The following is a 23,003-nucleotide window of genomic DNA, read 5'->3' on the forward strand; positions in this document are numbered from 1 at the left end:
TCTGCCTGTCCTGGTATTTACTGTACAAACATAAATCAACCTGAATATTGTACATTTCTCTCCTTTATTTTGCAAAAGGGTCTATGTTTAGTCTATAGCTCTGTTTATCTTGCCGTGTGTGTGTGTGTGTGTGTGTGTTTGTTTGTTTGTGCTGCTATATATCCTTGCGTGTTAATGCAAACGGATGCACATTTTAGGGGATAAAATTCTTCATGAAATAATTTCACTGTGCTACATCAGCTGAAATTCTGAGCCTCATATCATTCCAGTGCTAAAGGTTATCACTCGTGTTTACAAAAAAACACTGTCAGCTCCTCTGGCGCTGCAGGTGGCATGGTATTTAAAATAGCATCCAATTTGACAACTCACAAAATGGAAATTGCTCACAAAATGATGGTCATGCATGTGTCTGCAAAATTGTTATGACCCTTAGTTGTAATTGCTTAAATATTTGATTTGTCAAATCTCCCTTCCTTCCCTTTTGTTTAGAGAGAGAGAGAGAGAGAGAGAGAGAGAGAGAGAGAGAGAGAGAGTATGTGTGTGTGTGTGTGTGTGTGTGTGAACGCATGTAAGGGTGATCAGCAACATGTGGTGCCCCATCACAGGGAGGTTTATAGAAATTTACCAATATAATGACATTATTCCACTTTAACTCCAGGCAACAACAAATTGGATGTGTGCACTACAGAGCCTTTCTTTGTGTGAACTGGCTCACAAAAATTTAAAGCCCCGCTTTGTTAACCTCAGGTTTCTTCTTAAGGTTCTGTGCATGTTTCAATAAAATGGGATGTTTGGACTCATTTGACTACTGCACAAAATGGACAGATTGTGTAACGCCTACTTCTGCCTATGAAGAAAAAAAAACAGCAAAAAACAATGTTACTGCAGTTGAAGCAAGAGAGGAATGCTGTTAAACATTGCTAATTGTTAAATTTGCAAGAACATATTTTTTAACTTTACCTCAAACTGCACTCTCAATGCCTACAATTTATTGTTACATGACAGCTGCACATTCTGCAATTCTTAAAATTTAAACTTGATGCAGCAGATCTGAAGTCAGAAATTGCATTTAGGTCAAACACTGGTGTGGAATGCGGAATTCAAGTTAGTTTTCGGCCAAATGAAAGTAAAATTTATCATATTTTATAAAAATGAATACTAATCAATTTTCTTATTGGTGTTCTATTAGCTGTTATATACCAGCAGTGTTAAATGGAATTCAGCAAATCAGGAGCAAGTGTAAAAACAGTGATAATGGTAAGGTATGGATTGAAGGAATAATGCCACATTTCATATGGAAGAATATGTCCTATTTATAATAAATATAGAACACCAACAATGTATGATACTTGCAATTTTATAGGCTTCTTTTAGAGTCAGCATGGGAAAATGACCAGAGAACACTACAAATGCATTCAGTAGTTCATTGAGAGCAAGAATGACCTGGCAAATACAACAATACAGTATTCTTACTCAGATTTTCTGCATCATCAACTTAATACATGCAAGTTCCTGTGTCAGAAAACACAATGTGATGCATACAGTTCCCGCTATTGTGATTAAAGGCTTTTTTGGGGGGGCCTTACTAATGTAACGTTATAGCACAACAAGTTGGTACATCTGGATGTATCTGCATCACTAATAGAGAACATAGTAAGAAAAAGCCGCCAGATCTATTTGGCCTCTAAACACACTCTCCCTCTGAGGAGAACCATCTTTCTAATTAGAAACTCTGAATGCAAGCTCCTCTGGAGCAGGTCAGGTCTGCAGCGTAAGTTACCATGGTGATCTAACCAGGCTAAAAAAGCCACTTCTGTGACATTGCACGCTCTGGCTTCAGGCTCACCAATACCTCCATAAGCCACTAAACTGTCCTCTATAGTAGAGGAGCAGATTTCTGACTGCTGATTTGTACAGACTGATGACTTATGATCATTTTACTTCTAATTTTACTACTTCAAAATAGTTTGTTGCAAATAGGCCACTGTAATTGTGGAGCATTAATCGTCTTGGTCAGTAGAAGTGAAAAACCCTCTTTAGCTGTTGTTTCACCTAAACTTAAAAACAGGAGCAAAAACTTTCAAGAAATGTCACTTATTTAAATGTAAGATTTGTTAGGATAGTTTATGTTTATTTAGGGAACTTTTGTGTTTTGTTTAGGGCTCATCTCTGAAGTTTACAAGAAAATGCTTCTTTGAACTTTGATTCATACTGTGCAGCTGGTGTGGAGTCACACAGCATGTTATGTTTAGGTTTCCAACAGACTGGGTACATAACAGGATAAAGAAAGAAATGTACAAAACAGTATGGCAGAACCAACCGCAGCAAATGTCAAACAAACTGGAGATCTTTGGATTCCAGTTAATTTGAAAACATGTTTGTTCCAGTGTTACTCATTGACAGAATTCACTTAATTCCTTGGTATTAAATGTCTATTTGTGGAACAGCAACTAAGCTAATGCTTTCCTTTGAGTGATCCAAGGTTATTTTGCATTGACTAAAGAGCTGAACAGTCCAGAGGAGAAGAGATAAAATGAAGAAAATATCTACCACTGATGGTGAATTTTAGAAGAAGGGTGTGAGGAAAATGAAAAACTGTCAAAATCAAATGACTACCATGACTGTCATATATGAGCTATTTTCATGGATGTTGCTCCTGTATTGCAAGCATCTGGTGATCTAGCAACTGATTTGTATTGCAAGGTGTGGGTTGGTAAAATGACGCAGAGCCGGGAAACAGACAGCACCTGGTGGCCTGATGAGAAATAAAGAGAAGGGCTCTGACTAAAGGGAGTTAGACAAAGAGGGAGGATGAGATGATGCAGGTGTCACCATGACTCTTACTTGACAGTGTATTCAGGTGGTTGTGGGAAGGGAAGGCAAATGTGAGTTATGCTTCCAAAATCACTCATGCTTGCATTGCTGCCCCCCAGCTATGACCCCTGTTGTACAACTTAAAGCTTCAAAGACTAGAAAGCCAAAGGCGATGATAAGGATTAGAGCATTACCAGATAATGCCACAAAACAGAATGACTGACTGCAGAATTTTTACAATATGAAATGAACCAAAGGAAGCTTAGTCCACTGACTTTGGTACCAGTTGTCGCAGAATGTAGACTGGTAGCTGGCGAGGTGTCGTTTCACCTCCAGCTCTGCTGAGGTGCCCTTGACTTGGAGCACCTACTATATGGCAGCTCTATCACAGTTTTTCACAATAATTATTAAAAAAAAGAAACAACCTAGCAAAAAAACTGTCCCCAAGGGTATCGATAAAGTTCTTCTTCATGTAAATGTGTTGGTAAAATGTACCACAAGAATTCAGCATAAGCAGAATGAAGTGGTAGACACAGTTACTGCCTTGGCTCCTCAGTGGAGTCCTGGTGAGATAAAGAAATGGGAGGTAATGGGAGTGAGATGGAGAGGGGTACCAACTGCAAGTGACAGGTTAAACTGAAAAGACTAGGGCAAATAAAGGAAGATAAAGCACCCCAATGAAGACAGACGGACTGCAATTCTCGTCTTTTTTCCTATCACAAGACACACTGTATTACTGCAGTTTGCAGCTCTTTTGATTCAGCTTTGTTTTGTTTTAATGCGCTCACAGAGCGTAAGAACAGCCAAAAGAGCCAAGAGTGAATATAGTAACACATTTTTATTTTTACTGTCTAAAATGGGGACAGGCCAGAGTAGAAGGTGACTCTTAGCCATTTATCCGCGAGAGATTTAAAGTCATTTGACGGCCTGGAGAGTAGGAATTTTAGACCTTGCCAAATCTAATCTTATTTAGTCGGCAAAAATGGAATTAGCAAGTGCCATTGTCACACGTGTACACGTATAAAAAATGATTCATGACAATGGGGCTGAACCAAACCATATATATAAACACAACAATGACAAAAAAAATCTCATAGAAAGCAAATGAACTGAAAATATGATTGGATGGGATTTTTGCACAGACTAAATAAAATGGATAGAACACTTGGTAAATGTTTGTATGCTGCGATTTGGTGATTTATCTCCAGATAGTTGGGGGAAAAAAAATTCCATAAAAACAAAGATTTTAAAAATCATGTAACACTGGGATGGAGAGCGCTCATTTACAGTCTGACTGCTCTCTGCCCCAAGCAAGCACACTAATATTTACTGTGAATAACCACATTAAGGTAATGGCTTGTATAAAACGTTCCCATAGTTTTCAGGAACCCATCTTGTTTATAGATTCCCGTCTTCCTAATGACTCAAATTTACATGATTTGTTTAACAGTCAAGTTAATGTTCACAAAGATGCAAAGTAGCCAATGAGCAAAAATTACATTGCTACTTTCAAATATGCTTAAAATTGAGGACATTGTTTAATATAGTGAGAACAGTGCACATTTTCAGACAGTACTGTTTGCAGCATTTGTGGTAAACTCTGGACAATTGGCCAATCACAGAATGAAGTAATCCCATATTGGAAAGGTGTTGGGAGATCCAAAGCTACAGTATATGATTATCCATCATTTCATCATTTTCATCACTTCAGAGTAAGGTTGGGTGGAAGTAGGGCTAGGCAACACCTATATTATATCAATATAATGATATGAACCTTGATATATATATTTTGCATACTGTAATATGGGTTTAAAGGCTGCTCGATCAAGGTATTTAGTTAAAAATGTTGTGATATTTGATTTTCTCAATATTGCTCATCCACAGGTGGAACTTAAACATCTCAGGGGATGGCTGGCTGAGTATTGGCTGATCCTGGGTTCAGGTTACGGTGCAGGGGGGCAAAAATCAGAGGGGGATTGGCTTTATTTGTATTTGCTACCCTGGGCACATTGCAATTTTGTAATTTGCATTGCAATGAGGCAAATTTACTTTGAAACAACCAGTTGTGGTTGTGATGATTTCTTTGTAGGAATGCAGTTCTTGCTAATGTGATTTTCAGCTGTGCAGACAACCTCTGAATGACCTTCTTTCCTCACATGTATGAACTTGTCTCATACTATATGACCACTGCATCCGGTCATCAAGTAATAATGTTAGAGCTTACACTTACTGCTGCAAATATTAAACAGGACTGACAGTATCATAACAGGCCTACGAATACTTCAAGAAGGTCCAGATTTCGTCTCAAATCATTATATATCCAATGCATCAACCGATATCCTGCACCAGAGTTCACCACCAATTGTCAGAAATGGAAATAGGAGATAAACTGGCCCAAACTGGCTCTGTTGTATTCGCCCCAAAGCAAAGATCCAACTGGCCCAGCTGGTCCAGGACACTTCTGCCATGGGCTTCTTCAGCAATGAAAGAGCCAGTGGGTCTACTTCTTCCTGTCAGTGGCCTTTCCAAGATGTCACGTGGTTATTGCCTAGCTGTCAGGTCATATCAGTCACTACCCAGGGCTTTCATGGTTATGTAACCAAAATCTACTGAAGTTCCATAAATTACTAAAGTTTAGGGTAGACAGCAGAGGTGGTTTTCTGTCAAAGACTGTAGAGGTTGAGAACTTTACGAGTAAAAATAGTGTAGGTACTGTACCTTTTGATATGTGAAACAATATAATTGGTTCTTTTAAAGGTACAGACAGAAGTTTAATTTGATTTTAAAGACTGCAGCAGTGGGTGTAGCTTAAGGCTTAGGTACTTCATGACATTATACTCTTGGCAGATACTTTTATCCTAGGCAATTTACTTATTTTTCTCATATTACTATCAATTTGGGTGTACTTGTCTTGCTTCAGGGAGTTGTGGATAGGAAGACTCGGGAATCACACCAACCTTATGGCCCACCCACTGTACCACTGTTGCTACAGCCATCAGAAAAGGCTGTATACATTCATAAGTGAAGAAAGATTTGGGGTAATTATATGGTGAATAGATAAAAGCTTTTTAATTTGCAGTGTTGATTATTCAAATATATTTTCCAATTGCTTCAACGAGCAGAACATTCACTCAAAGCAAATACAACACAACTATAAAGTGACCAATTAAAGTAAGTGCGAGTTCCTATGTAAGAGATAACTCACAGCCTTTGAACGCATCTGTATATGCACTTGTGCATAATTGTGCATGCATGCTGGATACATGTGGCTGTATGTAAAGCCTTTGTAATTAATGATGTGTAGTGTTGCAAGGAGAGAGGTCACGGCTTAATGAGCTCGAGTGATTCAGACCAAAGTAAGTCAATTACATGCTATATAGAGCTGCAGTGCTTGGTATTTTTTATTTTTTAATTATCAGGATAGACTACTGTAAAATTCTAGATACTGTATGAAGAGATATTATGTTAATGAAAGAATATTGCATATTCAACAACAACATCTAAATGAAAATGCTTCTTTCTCTGTGTGATAGTCTGTAAAACCATGTTTTATTATCTTGTTAATACATTTAAATGATTAATTTTCATAGTGGGATTTACATAGGGTGACTGCTCCATATGCTCTCTAAGTATCTTCTCCATGGATGTTTTTATTATAGAGCAAAAGCTGACTGGACTTTAATTACTATAAACAAATTAAAGGCACTGCTCTATGCATCTCTTTTCTCTTTGCTTTGACTTTCTTTTTTGATGTCCGCTTTTAAATGACACTTAATGCAGCAGCCCCTTTTTAGCCAATAGTCTAAGTATGTTTGTGCGTGTGACTGCATATTCCTGCTCTTGGAGTAAATCTGTTTGACTTCTGGCCTACAGACATCTCTGTAAAGGAAGGTCATTCTGGCCCTGTCTTCATGTGTTGTATATTTTAATCCGGCTGCATGTTTCTAGTGACAAGGCTCTGCAGACGCACGCATGCAACCAAAACTAATTGCAGCCAGCACATGAATCATGTGAATGTCTCTCTGAAATTGAAACATCAAGGTCTGAAGCCCTGCTCCTTGTTGATGACTAGCTCACTGGTCTGTGGAAACCCTGACCCCTGATCAGAATTGGGAATAAAGTTGGGGTGAGGGTGAAACTTGTAGTGGTGCCTAGGACAACAGATGGGGAGGTAATTAAGTCGACAGTTTTTTGGACTTTGGCACAAAGGCAAAGATTCATGTAGAGAGAAAGAGTTCAAAATCTTAGCACTTTATTATAACACTTAATGACGAGTCCACATGGTCCAAGCTATTGCAGCCTTTGGAAGTCAGAGGCCTGCATCTTTAAAACTAAACTCTTACACTTTTACAAACATCAATTTTTTTCACTCTTCCCCAATGAAGATGTCCTAACCTGCTCTGTATTTCACTGAACAGACCAAGTGTTGTGTTGCTTCTTTGAAAAAGCCCTCCCTCTGGCGCTATTTTGGCAAAGCTTCCCTGCCATGGCATGGAGCTCGCTCGCTCGCTGAATGTATGTCACAAAAAGGGGTTTACCACCTCTGTTTAACATACAGAGAGTGAGCAAACTGTGTAAAAAGTGTCCAGATATACTACAACAGACAACAACATTCAGGGAGCCTATCAAACCCAACCATGTTGCCCAAAGACCCTCACTCACAATTTGCTCACTTTCCAATTGATGTGGACACACTTGTAAGTTTAAGGTTGTGGCGGTAGGTGAAGTCACTGTTATGCCAAAATGTAACACAGAAATTCAAGGTTGGAAGTTAGATGTACTCAGAGACAAAAAAAATTTAACCTGTTGAGTGGCCACTTTTTACCAATGGGTTTTTCAGTGGAGGTTTGGTTTATTCTTGCTGTCTGATGTGCACACTCGAGTAGGACATACTGCAGCTAGGTTAGAGCCTCTAACCCTCTCAGTGGAAGTAAGATATATATGGAGAATTAATATAGCTTGTAATTGCACATGCACAGAGTAATCGTGTCACTTTGACAGGCTCAGTTTGTCTCCTGAACACCACGATACTATGTATATAATAGATCAATTTATTTCCCTGCAGCCCCACAGCAATGGAATAATGTGCGGCTGAGTTTAGTCACAGAAATATTACAGCATTATCTTCACCTCAAACCAAGCAGAGATACTGTAATAGTCAGTGATGTCCACAATTTTAGCCTTAGTCTTTTGTTACTGTAGCAGGTCGAGCATTTGACAACCAGTATTTCAAAACAAACTAAAGAATCTGCTAGACAAGTAGGTTAACAACACCTGGACCCATAGTGACCATGGCACATATTTTCTGCATTCCTACATAGTGTCATACATCATATAAAAATACTGTTTGTAATCCCACATATACCATTGTGCAAAGGAAAGAAAAAAAAGGCTGATAATCAGGCTCTGTCGAATGCTTAGCACCGCCCTCCCTCATCCCCTCTGACACATAAACTGCTGTCAGAGTCCTTCAGCGGAAACAGCTTTTTCTCAAGAGCTGCCTTCCAAAAACACTTGACAAGAACAGAAATTGGCAATTCATTCCTTTACTTGTTCATTTTTACCCCCTTTTTTCCCTGCTCATTTTTTATTGATCGCAATCACTTGTTCCCTGCACGTGTTCAAATTGCAGAGCGGGTTTTTGTCTTTTTTTTTTCTCCTCCAACTGCGAGAAGAATAGCCTAATCAAGGCAAATTGGTGCTAATCTTCTCACTCTTTAACGGGAGATTTAGAGAGAGAAGCAGAAAGAACAATTTCGACAAAAATGAACAGGATAGGCGAGCGAGATATATTGAGGAGGGAATAACTGAGAGGCAGATAGACAATGCCCAGCCGTGATCCAGCGTGAAACACAAGAGACACAGATGGAGAAACAGTGAGAGTGTTTGAGAGGAACCTACCAACTTGTTGAGCGGTCTAACAGTTGAATGGCGCTGGTCTGCTGCCAAGTCGTGCCATTCCCGTCTGTGCTTCCAAATCTAAGGACAAAAAGACAACGAAATGTATAAAATCAGAAACAATGACTCACACAGCAACACTGCACGAGAACTAAATCTTATTCCCCAAAGCTAAGTGTGAGCAGACAGCAGTGGGAGAAACACCACATGGTGTCAACAATGAAAATTAGATCTGGTCAAGTCAGTGTAGAGCACCTCTGATGCATTATGGAGGGTTAAACGAAATCCAAAATTCATAGTATGTTTATCTTTGTTTGTTTTTTGGCCTGCCTTTCCCCTCTTTCTGGTAGGTTAGTAGCACAGGTGCTGTGATAGACAAAGGTGCTACCATCACCTTGGCAAGATTAGAAAAATAAAAATACTACTACTCCCAAATATATATAATTGTGTTTTTACCTATATAATCTATAAATAATGACACTATTAGGCTATATAGGGTTGCAGTGGTATGAAAATTGATGGTTATCATACCATGTACACTGGCTTATGTATGGTTTTTGGGGGAAATAAAGGCAGGTGGATACAGATTTTCACACGTATTTAGTTATTCTCAAAAGGTAGAATTTTTAAGCATACTTTCATTTAAAAAAAAGGTTTTAAATCTGAGTAATAGTAATAAAACATTTATTTGACTTTTAAAAAACCCTCTTTTTTTTCATTCCTTTAAGGGTGATTGCGACTGATAATAATACTTCTGTTATACCATAATACCGTTACACTGTGATTGTGAGAGTCTTATACCCTTGCAACCCCAATTAAGAGCCGTTCAATCTTCAACCAGCAACTGTCGTCTGAAGACAAAAAGCCTCTGGGGGCAATGGCCAGTATTTCAGGTGTTCGTGTGCAGCCAGGAGATATATGTGCACCAGGAATATGAGCCAAGACTTCCTCTTTCATGCACCACTCATGTTAACAGTTCCACATTTTGGCTAATCTCTATAAACAGATCTGCACATGAATACAGAGAAAATGTAATGAAGCTAATAAAAGCTTATGACCAGCAGGTTCTGAGATTGACCAATGCTTTCCAGCTTACGCTCCCCACACAGACTGTTTATGTTTAGGCAACCAAACCACACTCAAATGTGATTGGTCAATACTACTTGGACCACAAACAGACAAACTGATACAAGAATGCTTCATATATCACAAATCTTGTCCTGTTGTCTACAGATTACGTATCTATATATAGAAAAGCTGGCAACTGACCAATGCTGACTTTTGGTATGAGAAGTGATGCAAGATGCAATTTCTAAAGGTAAGGTCACATTCTTTGTATGCCCAAACATCCACTCTGAGTTTTCAGTGAGATATAATATATGTTGCCTCAATAAAAAAAACTTTTTTGAACAAAACATTGCAAGTTTGCAGCATTTTTATATTTATTTATAGTCTTTGATGTGACTGCTTGTCTGTGAGTTTCTGTATGGTCCACTGAAGACACATAATTTTCTTGTCCAGATGTGCAATGATAATAAAGGCATTCATTTATTGTTTGGTTGATCAATTGATTGATTCACTCATTTGTGAGGACAGCCTTTCTGGGAAACTGGTTAACTGTCAGAATCATGGTGCAAACGTACAAGTGAATCCAAGCTGACCTAAAGCCTGAAAGGAGTATTTGATTCAAAGACGTATCACAGGGAAAGGATTTTGTAAGTGTAATGGCAGCATCATGGTAATAATTTTAGTGAAGTTTGAAAGTAGCTGGACAGGAAAAAAATCAAATTCACACAATGCTTGCACGATACTTAACATTAACAACTACAGTAAGCCATACAAACAGGATGATTAGGGGAGCTGTGGGTTTATTTATCTGTGTACATTTCAGGTGCTGTATTGTATCACTGACACATTTGGAGCAATAGTTTAGTTCAAAAGACAAATAAATAATACTAAATAGAACACATGACCCTCCCCAAGGCAAGCTCAATAAAACATGGCCTGTGTGTTTTGAAAAATCTTTGAACCAATTTTCTTTGTCCCATTTCCTAAGATGAAGGGATCAAAGAATTATTTTTACAAACTGATCTTATTTTGTCTCGACCTTTAAACAATCACTTCTAATAAAAAAATATATCAAGAAGAAAAATGGGTGGAGGACGAGGAAATCTAAATAGCAAAAAGAGGGAAGGAAGCTAAAAACTATCCCTGCATTTAAAAGTGGTCTGTATCCAGTTTCCTCTCTGTAAGTTCACTAATAACTGTGTATGAATATTTAATGTTTTCATGAATTTCGATGGTATTTGACTCTGAGTGCCAAGGTTAAATACATATGAGTAGATGAAAATGGAGATCATGTCCACCCCTAGACTTTGATGTAGCCAAAGACAGTGTCTCCATGGCAGGTTAAAACGGCCACTTTGACAAAATGATTAGTGTAATGCTGTATTGACCAACAAGGGTGTGTCTGGCCAAGAGAGGAAGACACAGGCAACGACAACAAAAAACAAAGTGAAAGATATGAAGCAACTATTTTTTTTTTTTTTTAATGATAGTGATCAAATTGAAACCCACAGAGGCAACATGTTTGCATGTGAAAACACACACATAGACACACCAGAGCTGCAGAGGTCCAACTCTTCAATGTGACATTGAGCTAATCAGATTTGAGGGAGAGCAGTGTTGGATACACAAAGTGCTCTCTCGCTCTCTCTCTCTCTTTCAAGCCCCCCTTTCCTCTATATCTCACCCCCACTCTCTCACTAATCAGTAGAAGAGCTTTTAGAGTGCAGAGAGTGATTCGTATTTACTCACTAATTCATGTCAACAGCCAAATCTACTTCATGGCGATGAATAAACAACTATTTACCCCATAACCACTCTTCACATGGAAAAGCCAACTCCTTCACAAAAGCCACAAAGCGTATTAGCAGCAGGGCACCAGCAGCCGAGTGAAAGGATTGTGAAATCAATTCAGAATACGTTTAATATGTTTAAAAACATGCGTGTAGGGTTCAAACCTGAGCCTTTTGATATAAAACAGCCTTACTCTGTATAAACGATTGTGAAAAAGGAGTTTATGACAAGCAGCGATCTGAGACTATGAAACTAACAGCTAAACCGTGATAGATAAAAATAACGTGAACAATGAGTTAAGCCACTTAAATGCATTTCAAAGTTTATGCTTGAAAAAAAAACACTCAAGCGGATTTTACACCTGTTACCGGACAAGAACTTTTCTAGATTTGCAACTCTGACTCTCTGACTACTTTAACATGGGCACTGATATTTCCTTTTTTTTAAATTGATGATATTCTGAATTTTATGCAGTCGTGTCAACAGCTCACAGTTTGGATGTTGCCAGGGAGACCTTACATCCAAATGTAGAATTCTCAGATTAATGACATGTGGTATATATGCCAATATTATTCTGTTTTTAGGAGCATTCTTCGGGCATGTGTACAGCAAATTCAGAAAATAAGTCTCAAATACAGTTTTGGTAGAAAAGGGTTAGAAATAGTAACATGCACATCTACATGTAATACTGCAGGAATACTACTTGAATATTCATTTTAATTCATGTTAACAGCTTAGCATGGGTTTTTGTCTTTTTTGTAATAGACAAAAATTTCACTTTCTAAGCAGTTGATTAGTCACATAATCAGAAAAGCAAAGAAAAAGAAAAATGATATATAGAGAGACAGTACATCTTTGCTTTATTTGTCCTGTAATGCTTATCATTTACAATAAGGAAAAGTGATTGCTTTAATAAATGATGAAATATAGTATAAAAAAGCATTTTCACTCTTAGGGGAGACGCTCGGATCATCAGGTGGGCCTGTTTTTAAAAGTATATTTACACTGCATGTTTTGTTCCCCTGGCAGTGCGGGGAAAAAGACAAAAAGCCCACCGAAAATCACATTCATCATCAGAGTGTTCAACTTTGATTCATGCCACCTGCTTGCAAGATGGAAATCCAGCAAAAAAAAAAAAACAAAAAACCTTGGATACAGCCTGTGAGCAAATTAAGATAGGAGGATAAACAGCCATTTATCTGCAAAGTAAGTTGATGCATATGGTGGCGCAGCTTGTGAGAAAACTAAGAACTCTCTTCTTTTTTGGTGTCATTATTTTGCAACTCACTGCCGTTCTCCAGCAGTGCTGCTACCCTGGCGAGGAGAGAAAGGTCTTCAGAGCTCCTTCTTGTGTACTACAAATACCATGCATATATTGCGGCTCTATCCTTAAAAGACCTATTGGACCGTTATTATAAAACAGCACTGCAATTACAGCAACAGATAGACCGAGACAGCAGCGTTACAGATTCCATGTCTGACGAGGGCTTCAGACACAGTGCCAGCATCCACTGTAGCAAAAGGCAGAGAAACAGACAGATTTCAGTCCGTCTCAGGACTCACACATGTACATGCTAACACATTCACACCTACAGACTCTCAAGTTCACCATGATGAGCTGACTGTCTTTGGTCTGTTATATTTTTGATGTCGAATCTAATCACAGTCTTTCACATAATCATAAAAGCATACTGCGCAGAGCAAAAACAACCAGTCATTTGATACAGCAATAATACAAGATATCAATATACTTAAATTTGTCTCATGGGGAAATTTTTTGACCTGACTTGTGAGGATTTTGTTGTTAGCTTTTGTTAAAGAATTGTAAAGTGCGTATCTTGTGATATTGTGATATACATTGTTAACTAATTTGTGGCTCTTTACTCACAGAGATAGTCATTATCACAAGAAATAAATGACAGAGGAGAGGAGAAGAGGTCCAAAGAGCATTTGGTTGGCACTGTTGCAGTGATAATGAGACACATGTCACCCTGTCACCTCTCTAACATATGACACTGGCATCACCTTACAGCTCGCCTACACGGCAGCCTAAATAAAAGTCCATCTGTGTATTACACTTTCTCTAAGTCACTTTGGTACTTCTCTCAGATCAGAATTGAAATGCTCAAAACTGTTTGTTTTGTTCAATTGTTCAACCTCCACATGTACTCGACTTGTGCACATCAAAAAAGCCAATTCCCAGTCTTTTGAATAAACTGCAAATGCTTTTGTGCATTAACGCAAATGATTAAGTACGCAAACTGTGTACATGTGTGCTGTTTACTAATGTCATGTTGACCAAAATGTTTTATACCTTTTCTTTGGTTTTAAGTCTTAGCCCCCAAAGACATCTTGGTATTAGTTCATTGCTTAAGTCATGCATAATAGTTGAACCATATATTTCTATCAGCCTTTATTTTAAATGTGTCCTCCAATGATCCAATAATCAACCAGTTCTTTCAGCACTGCACTGTACTGTTCTGTCTTGGGTTTGTTTTATGTTTATATTTCTATTATGTTGTGTTTTTCTTTGTGTTATGCAATGCTTAAAAACACTCATCCTTTCTCTTCTGTATCACAATAACATGATCTGTCAAGAAATTACAGTACAAACAGTAAAGGCGTAATTGTGAATCCTGTCCAATCTTTTGAATTCAATCTCCCACATACAGTGATGTGTTTCTTTGCACTGTTGAAACTGATATATGCCATGCAGAGAAAGTGCAGCCTTGTGCATTCATCAAGACCTTAGTCTTTGTTAACATAAAAAAATACTTACAGAGAATTTCATTAGATTAACAACAAGGCTAAGCATTTTGTAAACAATGACACAAGGACCTGCCATTCTGCTGGCACTGCCATGTTCATAGACAAAGATTTTCCTTTAAAGCAGTTAAACTAAGTATTTTGTTATGGGCTTTTGCAGGTGATCCATTGTGTGGTGCTGCTTTGTATGAATTGTTTCGAGGAATGCAATTACTGGTTCACAAATAGTAAGGATGATTAAAGAAAGCAACAACTGTGAAACACTTCAATTGACCATATATATATATATATATATATATATATATATGTGTGTGTGTGTGTGTGTGTGTGTGTGTGTGTGTTGTTTTTTGCCAACAAGAATGTTTGACATCCTTTACATCTGGAATATGATTCGTGGGCCAGGGCATTTTTTTACCTTCATCTACATTTTCAGATCCTGCATTGTGAATATTGCACTTGTATTGTGACTTTGATAATGTTTTGATCAACTGTGCAGCCCTTATTCTTACACAACTAAATGACAGTATTTCAGTGCTCAATGTCAAGCATGTCAAGATTTCAAGTCTATGTACAATAAATATAGTTCCAATATATGTAGTTAATGTTAACTAAGGGAAACATTAATGCAAATACATGCAGACACAATGATATTTTAGATTAAAAGCCAGGTCCATATTAATAGGATTCACAGGTTGGTGTGAGAACTGTGAGAGGAACTTATTCAACCGGCAAACACATCGCCATTACTTTATACAAAAGCTAGCCAGATGTATATACTGTATGGCTTGATGTTATTGGCAGAAAGTGCATAGATATGATGAATGAGAGTAGAATGGATGTTCCCATTCTAATCAACATAGCATGGATCTTCATATAAACAAACCAGATAGCAGCAAGTCACAAAAACTGAATGAAGTGAGGTTTTGCACAAACAAGCAGTGGAGTTTTAACGTTACATTTTCGAATAAGCAATCTGTTACTTTTAAAATATAACAGTGATTGTTATTTCTGGGTTTTTTTTGTTGATGTTTTTTTGTCATTAATTTCATGTTTGTTGAAACATACTGTAGGTACCCCTGAAGAACGCCTCAGAGCTGCTGCTTAGCAGCAGTTGAGATGCATAGAGAAACCATGGAGATAAACAGCATGCAGAGCCAGCGTTTTTTTTTACATCTAACTTGATGAACTGAGAATTCATTCGACCAAACTTGAGCTGGTGACTGATGGAATAGTGGACTAAGTGACTAGATGACTACCCAGACTAACTAAGACAGTTTGGGCAACTCGTATTTTGTTTCTGTCACGTTTGAATGAAGCGTGTTGTAATGATGGGTTAACGAGGCGATTAATCTTACATTAATCTTGGTTCAGCTAAAGACAGAAACTTGGATTGGTGTATGGTTGTATTTTTCTGTTTTAAAAGTAAACTTGTGACATTAATCGATTTAGTCCGACTTAAGATAATGACAAAGAATTTTCATTTGCATGTTATTAAGATAAAATTTAGCCTGTTATCACTTACTCGTTTAACAAATAGTTACAATTTAAAACACAACTTTCCCAAGATCAAATGTCAACACATACAACCGGAACAACTTAACAACTGAGAAAATGTCAGTTTATCCAGCTCAGTGATTTATAGGTTGGTTTGCCTATACATCTCTCTGTCAGTAAATCCATTCATCAGTTTATCTGTGTTCTGTATTTCTCTTAGCTACAGGCTTTTTCACTCTGCCAAGGAAGCAGGATAACATTCTGCTCGTAGGAGGGCTGGCTGAGCCGTGCTGTTCCTTTTCCATATTTATGACTGAGAGGTGTGCAAGGAATTGCTTCCACACCCCCTCCCACTTCATGTCTTCTTCTTCATCTTCCAACTATCTATCTATCCATCTGTCCGTCCCTCCATGGTACCTGCTGATCTGTGGGTTTTTCCTCTATGTTGAAAGTACATTCATGACAGTGAGTTGTTTCAGTTTCAAACAGCATCCCACCTTGTTCTTCCACATCTTTCATAATCTGACAGTTTTGTTTTTATATTTCATTTGATTTAGGCTCTGTGACACCTTTAAAAAGCAGCTCACCCATTGTTTAGACTTTTGTTTAGTGTTATTGTCTTATTTTTTTTTAGGTTGATGTCTACATTTCATGTCTGTTACTTTGTCTTTCACCTTCTTTTTTTTTGTCTTTTCTCAAAAGCACTTCATGAGGTTTTGCTTTTGAAAGGTGCTATATAAATAAACATTTTATTATATCTATTAATGTTTTATCTACTATCTTGCATCAACAGCTATCCACCCAAGTGAAGTTTTCCCCTCTGTGTGCATTAAAGCATTTTGTCTTTATCTTTGGCTGACACTAACTGATTACTTCTGACACTTTTGTAATAGACAGCTGTTTATGACTCATCTCTTCATGTTTTTGGCTGGACCACAGTAAAACAGAACCAGCCTCATGAATGCAGAGCTCTTTCCATGACTGCCTAAGCGAGTGATGAAGTTATATCATTGGTTGGAGAACCATTGGTCAGAGCAAGTGATTAAGTTACACCATTAGTAGGAGTGAGTGGTGAAGTTACACCATTGGTTGGAGGAGGATACCACAAATTATGTTGTGTCCTATACCAATGAAGAACTCTTGCTGATCTTAATCATGACAATGATATCCTACCCTTAACCACTACAATATTCTGCCCTAAACCTTCACTAAGTGGTTTTTATTTGCATTCTTTTTGTGGCATTTTCTTACTCTTATTTTACAGAGTAGAAGCACGCTAGAAAACGAAGGCAGGAATAGCAATGGGCAATAAAGGTTTAAAAAAAACAAACCTGGGACGTCATAGCTATGTAGCGCACGCTGGAACTACTTGGATACAAAGGTGCTCCTTATTTTCCTAAAGTTATTCACAATTTAAGCATAGAGGCGCAAAAAAAGAAAATGTGCATACAAATTGTTTTTGGAGTGATCATATGGGTTGTTCTTGACGAGGCTTGCGATGTGTCATGATATTAATAAACTAATAAACTAATATTACGGTATACCAGGGTATTGAGGAATCCCAAAGGTATGTTTTTCATTACCGTCATAAATACAGCCGCTCCTCTTTCTATTACACTCACTATATAGTGCACAGCACACTCCACCATTGCTCAGTCACTGGTCTCTGCTGGTGGGACAGGCAACTGAGCTGAAAGACACCCAGTGGTGGAGGCAGACGTTAGAGAACTGTAAACAGCTGGCAGCCATCAACATAGCAGAGAGAGCGACTAAAGGGGAATAATGGCAAGTTTTTTCACATCTTACTTGGTGAATGAAGGATTTATTTTGACAAAACTGGAGCTGGTGATTGTGTGAAATGTGGACTTAATACCAAAAGTTACTAGAATGAGTAACCAAGACAATTTGGGTGAATTGTATTTTGTTTCTGTTGAGTTTGCATTTAGTGTGTTTAATGATGAGTTAATGAGGTAATTAAGCCTCGTCAGTCTTCTGTGACTGAGAGACAGTCGAATTCAAAAAGTTGTTTTTCTCTGTTAATAAAGAAAAATAGGTGTGAGAATATTACTTTTCTTAACCTTTTGAGGGTTTGTAGTGTGTATGTATTAGTCTAAAAAGCTGAGTAAAAGTAAAAGTACTAAAGTAATGAAAAATTACATACAGCCAAAGTCTATTCTTGACAGCTATTTAGTTAGATTAGATTTAGATTTATATTAGTTTCTATTCAGTGTAGTAGTTTTGCAGTACTTACACTGTGCGAACATGGGAAGGTAATGTTAAAATATTGTTGTACCAAATACAATTTCGTGAGCATTTATTTAATAAGTAGGCATAATTCTTTGTAATTGTTTTTGCCTATTAAAATACTGTTATATGCACTTTGTTGTAGCTTAAATTTGATAGAGGCATTAAGATGTACTGTATACCAAAGTCTTAAGAATATAGCTTAATTCTAGAGAACAGTTGCTGATCTGGGAAACTTTATATGCATATAGACATGGTTATTAAAAAGTCTGGTTTTCCCTCCTGATTGGCTTGAGGGTTAATGACCAATCAAAAGGGAAGGAAAACAAACAAGAACACAGCCTACACATAATCAAAGCTAGTGATGTCTGTGAAAAACAAAACACACTCTTTACATAATGAGATGGTAAGCTGAAACACATCATCTTCTCAATCAAATACAGCAGACAAACAGTAAAGTTATAATGATGCCATTTAAGCTTCTGATGACTATGGTCTCTTATATGAGATATCAGCTGGATAGCCTTTGCTGCAGTCAGGCTCACACAGTATATGGCATTCTAAGTAAATGGTAAATATTGCAACAAGTCTGGGTGGGCAGTGGGACTGCACCAGCTGCCCTGGAAGCTACAGAATTTCAATTGAAAACAAAAAATGCCTCTAATGCGAGCATGTGAGATGCCCCTGATACAGAGAGAGAGAGAGAGAGAGAGAGAATAATTGGCTTTGGAAATATTGTTTTTCAAACATTCATGCCAATAAAGAAAACTGAATGGAACTGAACTGAGTGAGAGAGAATAAGGTCTAAAATTGTCAAAGACAGAAAGGTTAGTGTACTTTTTCTTATCATTGCAAAGGACACCAATGATGACAAAACCATAAGATCAGGTTGGGTGGTGTATTGTCAAACAAAGCCCATGTTTGGCAGGAGGAAGGTCATGTGCGAAGTGGAGTTTAAAATAATGGGATTTAAGTTCATTCAACCAGAACACAGACAGTAAAGAAATGTCGAGACAAGCAACCAGTGGCAGCTGAGTGTAGATTGCAGACCAGAGCGCATCTCCGGGGACCATAATTAAATCCAGGTGAATCTAGAGATGAAGGTAAGTCAAGTGGGAACAGGAACTGTACGTGAAGGAAAGCCATTAAAAGTTCCATGTGAAGGTTTTTGACCACTATTAATGCCATGAGGTAATGTTTTTACATGTGGGTCTTCATTTCGTGTGTACTCAAAAAACAAAAATGAAAATGATTGGTTAGGAAGGAAATGCATTAAACATATATTTGCTCTAGGATATATATAAATAAAATGTATTTTGGTGCGCAACACTGAATGTAAACAGAAACTGTTTTTCTACAAGAAAACTCCACATTAAGTCATCAGGAAAGCACCTGGCTTTACATAGTCACACCTTCTCAATCTGGCTTGGCAAAACCTGTAACGGATTAAGCCAGGAGTCACTGATAAGACTAGGTCAAGCCTTGCTTTTTCCGTTATCCCGGATATCTAAATTCTACTTTTGTGCAATCGCCCCCAGGCTGAGGCTGAAGTGGTGAAAAAATATTCACTGGGAGATGTGTGATCAACACATTCTCACTCCCAGCACGTCAAAAACGGACACTTGGTCAGTGGCCCTACATGTTCGACTGTGACACTCTAGGTACCCCTGCTGAGCCAGTTTTGGACATTCAGGGACAGCATGTCAATCTAAGCTCTTTACATACAATTTATCATTTCAAAACTTGGCAATGGATTGGAAGAAAATGTTCTGTTTTCTCTCGTCACATGCATGCTGTCTCTTTTCAAATCAAACTTTGAATGTGAATAGATACACTTCCTTAAGTTTGGGCAAGAAAAGCATTCAGTTAGGTTTAGAAAAAAAACATAATGGTTTGGATTAAAATGAGTATGTTAGTAACATAACTTAACCTCACATGACACATATCTCATACTTCACATACAAGAAAACAACATTGCTGTAAAATAACCCAACTTTTGGTTTTACCTATAAACAGAACAGTTGTCTTGCAGGTGAAAGTCCGGAGGTTTTTTTGCCCCATCCAACGCCTCTCCCACCCTACGTATGCAAACTTTCCCACCCTTTAGACGAGCAGGTCCTCAGAACGTCAAATAATGCTGCTGACAAGTGTATCTCATGCTGTTGCTAAAGGGTGCCCCCGTGCCGCTGTATCTGAGACAGAACGCCTCTAATCAAGCAGTGGTATTTGACAAGTTGGGGGCGAGACCTGGTTGGTCTAATAGGCATTTAACTGATAACAACAATGAAAAAGAGCTGTTACAGCAGGCAAAGTAGAACTATTCATCATAGGGAAAATTAAAGAAACATCGCAATACATGTACACAGTGGACCTAATCAAAGCAACAAGTAAATAAAGTACTGCAAACTATACAGCTGCTGACATGTTCAAGGAGAAATCGAGGCAAAATACTAAAACAACAAAACAGCAACTAGAAAAACAGCTGTTGGCAATTTAACTCGCCTGGGCCCATGTTCACAATGTCATGTCACATCAGCATATCTCCAGCGCACTACTTTGAAGTTGGATTTCTGAATATTTTCTCAGTTATCTATAACATCAGGTTTAGTGTCAGTCTCTTAGAATCACTGAGCAAGGACTTCTTTGAAGAGATGCCATTTTGCACTAATCTTCTGAGGATAATGCACTCAAACAGTCTGGATGAGGGAAATCTGCTTCTGCTCTGTTGCTGACTGTCAGTGGAACATCAGCATCCACTTTGTATGTATGAAGTTCTTCTGAGTGATACTGTGCTCTGAATCAATAATTTCGGCGGATGGCAATTCCTCACAACACCTGATGCATGATTGTGGCTGCTAAAAAGAAAAGAGCACAGTAAATTGTAGTTGTATCAACAGTTACATGAATATGTTTATACAACATTCTTAAAATACTTTGTTTTGAAAAAAAAATGTTAGTTCTTGGTATATCTATTTATTTTTAAGTTCAGTTTTTACCACGTTGCTCCTTGCAAAAACTGTTAATATTCTGCAACTATTTCATGCGTTCTGATTTCTGCATATTTGTACCATTTTGTGGGGCCAAACAAACATTTTAGTAATAGAAGACCTCAGTAATGTAATTTATTTTTTTATATATTATGTGCCTCTGACAGTATAATAAGCCACTACGCAAAGTCATGAAAGAAAAAGGCAAAAAACGAACGGCGACAACAAAAAACGTTTTGGGGCATACAGCCCAGCGCTAACAAAAAACATTAGAATAATTTAATCTACTCCAGGACTAATTAATGGTTGCCTAGTTTCCTCCAACTCCACTTTTTTAAAAGTAAAGCTGGTTACAATAAATGGAATAACAGCCTTGTGGCATCATCCATCCTCTACTCTGTCCTCCTCCCTCTGCTGCTGATGTAAAGAGACTTCTGGCATTGTCTCGTCTGACAAAGTGTATTGTTGTGGATCTCTCTGCTTGCTCATATAAGTTTGAACAGTGTCACAACTTTTCTCTAAGGGATGTGGAAACTGAGGGGGAAAACAAGGCAGGCTGAGAAAAAAAAACTAAAAACTAAATTACACAAATTAACTGCTGGAAAGCACTCAACAATACAGACTAATTACATATTACAGTATTTGCATCACACGCACGCACGCACGCACGCACGCACACACACACACACACACACACACACACACACACACATATACACTTTCTACTTTCAACTGCTCTATGTCTAATTGACATGAAAACAGTCTTGCTGCAGTTTGCAATCTTGCCATTTTACATGAAACCATTCACCCTCTAATCTCCCTGTGGTCAGTGGAGAACTACACTGAAGTTACGGGTGTTTCCTTTTCTCCTCTCCCTCGGTCTCTCAGTCTGGTTCAGTGCGGAAACTCTTTGTGTGAAGTTGATTATGATAACAGACGGGTGATTGTCACAGCGTATAAAAACCCTCTGCTGTAATTGTTCATCAGTGAGCAATAATTTTTGACTTGATTTCAAACGGCTGGTGTGTGCTTGTGAGTGCGTGCATGCTTGTCACACACACTAACAGAGATGAGTAGTGACAGGATGAGGCAGGACACGGTCGAAATTTAAGCGTATCTCAAACCAGGGACAGGTTTAGGGACGGGCTATTGGGCCACCTTTTTTTTTTTCCTTTAGCCATAAGTCTTTTTTTCTTTTTCTTTTTTACTGCCGAAATATAAGAATTATAAGGTCCTGATACACACACAATCTTGCCAACTTGGTGACTTTCTCACTCGACTTATTGATTTTTCAGACCCTTCTGTAGTGACTTGCTGATCATAATTTCAGCTCTTAGCAACACAGCTTCTGTCCATCTCCTCTCTCACCATTCGTGCTAAGGCAGGAATGTGTTACTATGGCTACGGGTATTGGTGTCACCAGGTCATTTTGTCATCTGAGTGTAAGCCCAAATATAAGTTTAAATGTTAAGTTTAGGTGAATGTGTCAAAGGGCTTCATAGCAGGTTTCTGTGTGTTTGTGGTGGTGGGTGGAGGTCTGATGGTCAGCGCTGAGTGACTAGAGCTACAGTGAAAAGAACAGAAAAGAAACAGTGGAGTGTACAGGGAGAAACTCAACTTCATAATCTCAGTCTTTTAGTAGGATTTTTCCAAAGCAACAGGAAATGTATAGGGTTTGTCAATTTACAGTATTATTGCAGCATATATTTGCAGCTGCTGCATTTGTCCTTGCCAATAAAAATACCAAAGCAGCAGATGACTTTTGTTTTATTTTGACATAGTGCTAGATCACAACTCATAGACCAAACAGTGCTTCTGGTAAAGAAGGTGGCGGCAGTATGCAACCTTTGAAATCAATGGTTACAATCTGCCATGAATGAGAAGAACAGTGCATGGCTGAAGACATGCCATGACACTTCAAAAATAAATTACGACAGAAAA

The 23,003-nt window shown here is 38.1% G+C and overlaps 1 protein-coding gene across 7 annotated transcripts in view; it reads right to left on the reverse strand.

Annotated features, from left to right (window-relative positions):
- tenm3 (teneurin transmembrane protein 3) overlaps positions 1-23,003 on the reverse strand; it is a 496,888-nt gene that overhangs the window by 306,368 nt on the left and 167,517 nt on the right. For all 7 annotated transcript variants that reach the window (XM_088073250.1, XM_088073247.1, XM_088073283.1 and 4 more), the window contains one exon: positions 8,716-8,793. The gene's annotated coding sequence lies outside the window, so the exon portion shown is untranslated. The remainder of the gene's footprint in view (positions 1-8,715; positions 8,794-23,003) is intronic.

The sequence above is a fragment of the Plectropomus leopardus genome, chromosome 3 (genome assembly GCF_026936395.1).
Source record: "Plectropomus leopardus strain MGB_pleo_1.0 chromosome 3, ASM2693639v1, whole genome shotgun sequence".
Taxonomy (NCBI): Eukaryota; Metazoa; Chordata; class Actinopteri; order Perciformes; family Serranidae; genus Plectropomus; species Plectropomus leopardus.